This window comes from Diadema antillarum, unplaced genomic scaffold, assembly GCF_040938485.1.
Source record: "Diadema antillarum isolate AM-2024a unplaced genomic scaffold, OU_Dant_1.0 seq00000484_RagTag, whole genome shotgun sequence".
Lineage (NCBI taxonomy): Eukaryota > Metazoa > Echinodermata > Echinoidea > Diadematoida > Diadematidae > Diadema > Diadema antillarum.
In genome coordinates this window covers 1,123,567-1,128,090 of record NW_027271447.1, presented here as the reverse complement: position 1 = coordinate 1,128,090, position 4,524 = coordinate 1,123,567, and the positions used below count along the sequence as shown (strand labels likewise).

Below are 4,524 nucleotides of genomic sequence, written 5' to 3'. Positions count from 1 at the left end.
TTTAATACTCTTCATTTAAATTTGACATTTAAATCATGATAAGTGAACAATTGTATCAAATATTACATTTTAAGGAGATTCTGACATTTCCACCATGCGTTGCCTTGGTAACATATTTTTTTTTTTTTGCCACCATGGGACACTCTTTGACCTGTTAATGCATTTTTTTTTTAAATTCTACCCACAAAACTGGTCTAGATGACCCACTTTATCATATCCAACTTCATTCTCATGCTTTTGGAACCAAACTATGATGACTGAAATGGTTAAATGAGATTATTCAACAATAGAGGGCGTACATCACACTCCCACCTGCACATTCTTGACATGCTTGAATGTCAACTTTGGATGGCCGTAACTTTCTTATTATTTGAGCAATATCTATGAAATTTTCACATTGTATTTCATACATATTCAGTATAATTTTGAAGAATATTAAAAAAAATGAATATGTTTTAGTATGATATAGAGATAGATAAGTTTTATAGTAAAATTGCATTTTTGCTAAAAAATGTGAAAAAATTGTATTCTGGCCTCAAAATTAAGATGAAGGTTGGTATAACCCCCTACACAATTGGTATCATCATATAGATAATTTAATTTTCTTTAATTTGATACCAAAGCCATGATAATTGAACAATTCTATCAAAGGTTACATGTATTTTTATGAGATACTGACATTTTCACCATGCGTTACCATGGAAACGGATTTTTGACCACTATGGGACACGCTTTGACCTGTTAACATTGCATTTTTGAAATCTATGCACAAAACTGGTCTAGATGAAGTAGATTAAAAAAATATATGTTTGGGGTGCATGGGAACCCCTTTCTCCTACTAGACTATTCTGCATTCAGTTTACCAAGAATGTTTGTCAATGTTACTAGCTCAAATACACTGAAAAGGACTGAAGCATTATTCACAAAGTCTTAACATCTAAAAACCCTAAAAGCTTTCTCTACCACTTACTTACGAATTGAACATCTGATATTTTACTTCCAGACATCAGCCAGAGCTGAAGGTGCTCCTGAAGCCAGAGATTATTCGAGCTTTCCTCCACTCCTTGGTGCTCCTCGACCAGGCGACACTATTGCATACAAGGTGACTATGTGATACTGTATACGCTATATATTTCGCAGGGGTTTTATTTTCACGAATTTCGCGAGTTGGTAGTTATTCGCGAAATTAACAACACACGAAAATATTACCTTCCAAAATGAATCCCTTGCCTTGATGATACGAACATTTCAGTACTAGTACCATGTCACGGCTTACCGAACAGACCATACTGGCTAAGCTTGTTTACGCACGTCCACGTCTACTTACGAATACTGTAGAGAGCCAATCCATTATTGCAAGGGGACCACTCGTCAGAAATCTAGGGGACCACTCGTCAGAAATCTAGCGCGATGGACTTAACCACTTCAAAAATGTTGAATTCTAACTTACTAGTTCGCAGAGTTTGGCAAGTCTTTTTCATACAGTGTATAACTAGTATCATTCTTATTTGCTAGTAAGTTGAAAATTAACACTTTCTTTGCCTCTTCATATTTTCTCTGGTCCCCCAATCGCGAATTTAACCACTCGTGAAAATGTGTGACAGCGGCATTTCGCGAAAATTTATGTACGCGAAAATCATAACGTACACAGTACTGTGCAGTGTACCTGAGTAGTAGATCTAGAGTTTCTTAGCTGTATACTACCCAATTAAGTCCCACAAAGCACATTTCTGTTTTGTCAGTCTTCATTTGTTGTCTGCTGTAGACGTAGTGATCCATTGAGTTTGAATGATTAGTCTGCTGCATTTTTCACTGCATCTTAACATCAGTGCTGATGTTTTAATCAAAACTGATCAAATCTAATGACTGCTAATAGCTAGCTATCTTCACCACCATTACCATGAAATCCTCTTTATGATGCACGACAGATGATGCATCATTAAAAGGCTTTTTGGACTTGAGAAGTTAATGCTAAACTATTGATGCTTGGCAACGTAGACAGACTTTCATAGTGATGGGTCGCACTCTATTTTCACTTTATGCAGCAAAGTAGTTGCCTGTTATGAATACATGTTTATGGAGTTGATTACGTTAAACAGATGTCAGATGTCATGAGTTTCTTCAGATCTTTCTTTTTTTGAATACCCACATGACCAACAAACTATTTATGAGCTGTTTTGATATCATGACATTCAGTGGACGTTTTCAAGTCACTGGGGAAAAAGCATGGGATCTACACATTATAGGCATGTTACTGCAGTTGCCGGTTTCTCATCATTTTAAATAGACTTATAAATGCATATTTTTTTATTCAGCATATCTATTTTTGTGTATCAATTCAAAATGCAAGTGTGCTGTAAAGTGGGGGAATCTTGGGATGAATATAAAGACCATGTGTTCAAGCAAGTGTGTGTGTGTGTGTGTATTTGTGTAATAACAGTTTTTTTATTCTATAACTTCTCCCTTTCATTAGATCCTGGAATTATCCTCTATCTACACACCTGAGGTATCTGCATTCAAAGTAAGTTGAACAAGCAAATGTCACTTAACTGCAGTATGTATGATAACAATTCATCTAGCAATTTTTGTTTCTTCTTTCCTGAAAAGGTGATCTGGTGTAACTTTTCATCTAAGGAGAAATCCAAACATGGAGGAAGTGTTATTCTACCCAACATTATACTTGTATGTCATGCTTTAGATTACAACAGCAATTCCACTATGGATATCAGTCAACCAGAATACTAAGACATTCATGCCGCCATCATTACATGACATATCCATGTCATTTAGTTTTGTTTTGTTTTTTCCTGCAGACTTTGTTACCTTTTTAAAAGTTACAACATTTAGTATTTACCATACCATTCTGGTGCAGAATATTTTAAGTGAATGATGTCAAAAGATTCGCTTTGCTAATACCGGGTAAGTCTGATCTCAGGCCACGAGTAGGTTTTTTCTCCTGTAGGACTGCTCTGTTTTTGTGCACTGCATTCCAAAGGCCCACTCCTATACTTCCAAAGTGCTACCATGCATCCCAATGTGCTGGTCACTTATTGGTCTTTTCTTTTGGCAGGAGGGAGAAGTGATTACCTTCGACCATGCCACCTCCACAATACAGCTGAGGCTGTGCCCACAGTCCGCCGTACTGGAGCCACGAAGGGACGGGGGGAAGTTTGAGATGGAGCTGGTGAACGGCACCGATGAGGCGCCCTCTGTTGTTGCACCATGTCGAGAAGTAAGGGCAGTATGTGCTAGAGATTTCATATGCATTCAGGTGCTGTGCAGGTGTTGTGTCATTAAAAGTCTTATTGTTGTTCAATGACATTTATTTCCAGCAGTGTACATAAAAGTACAGATAACATTGTATTATTACATGACTTATGTCTTGATTTTGTGGATATATTTGTGCAGTCAAGTTGTCAAACCAGACTAGCCATAGTCTCCTGGGTATGAGGGTTTGCTATATTTTCACCAGCTCTTCTAAATGTCCTCTCCAAGGCACAGCTGTACATCATATGTAAATGCAGCTGAGTACGGCCACTGGACGTTATTTATCATCATTTTCTCATATTTCTTATACTCACTTATCTACATTGGGGAAAAAATAGTTTAAAAAAACAAGCACAAATAGTTCTGATAGATTGTTAAGGGGGAAAAAAAAGATGATTGCTACCTCTGCACGTTGTGATCCTAGTGAGACTATGCTAGCTGATATATAACAGCGTAAAATCAAAATGTAAGAGACAAGTGATCACTCTACCGCCATCTAGCTGGCCGTTTTGCTGTTTGATCTACAGTTATGGTTGAGACCTAATTTCAGGTTTTTAACATTTTTTGGTGATATAATGAGAAACTTCTTATAAAATGTGAAAGAGCATGTAATTCTATGAGGAATTCAATGTTTATTTGATGAAAATTGGTTTTGAAATGGCTGAGATATAAAAAAAGAACGATTCTAATAAAGTGTGGGACCCACACTTTATTACGATCGCTTTGTTTTACTTTGTTTTTTTGATATTTCAGTCATTCCAAACCCGATTTTCATCAAATAAACTTTGAATTCCTCTTAAAATGGTATGTTCTGTACTATATCATAAGTGTTTTCTTGGTATCTCGCAAAAAGTTAAAAACCCAATTCTCATCTCCACCAAAACTGTACTATCCCTTTAATGCCCACATCTGGAAACATGTTTTGTGCATGTACAGTTTGAAATTTAATTGATGGGAAATTGAAAATTGTTTAATATTTCAAGGTACGGACCAGTTTTGGGATCAGCCCAGGTGTGACATCTGGGATATATGCAATTTTGTGTTTAATTGATCACAACTTTCAAAATCATAACTGTCTTCAGTTTTACTTTCACTCTCCTGTTTCAGTAAATGTACGTTTTCTTCTTCTATTCACACAAACTGATCTTCAAGGTAGACATCCTCTTCAATACATATTTTTTTTTTGTTTCTTCTCCAGGTTTCTGTGACGCTCTCCTCGCTCATCGACCCAAAGCTGATCACATGACAGTGACACAG

The 4,524-nt window shown here is 36.5% G+C and overlaps 1 long non-coding RNA gene across 1 annotated transcript; it reads left to right on the top strand.

The window, feature by feature from the left end:
* Positions 1 to 1,000: 1,000 nt before the first annotated feature.
* On the top strand, positions 1,001 to 3,181 carry LOC139733593 (uncharacterized). Its single transcript, XR_011711109.1, has 3 exons — positions 1,001 to 1,102; positions 2,474 to 2,521; positions 3,071 to 3,181. It is a non-coding gene; the product is annotated as an uncharacterized lncRNA (long non-coding RNA).
* Positions 3,182 to 4,524: the final 1,343 nt, after the last annotated feature.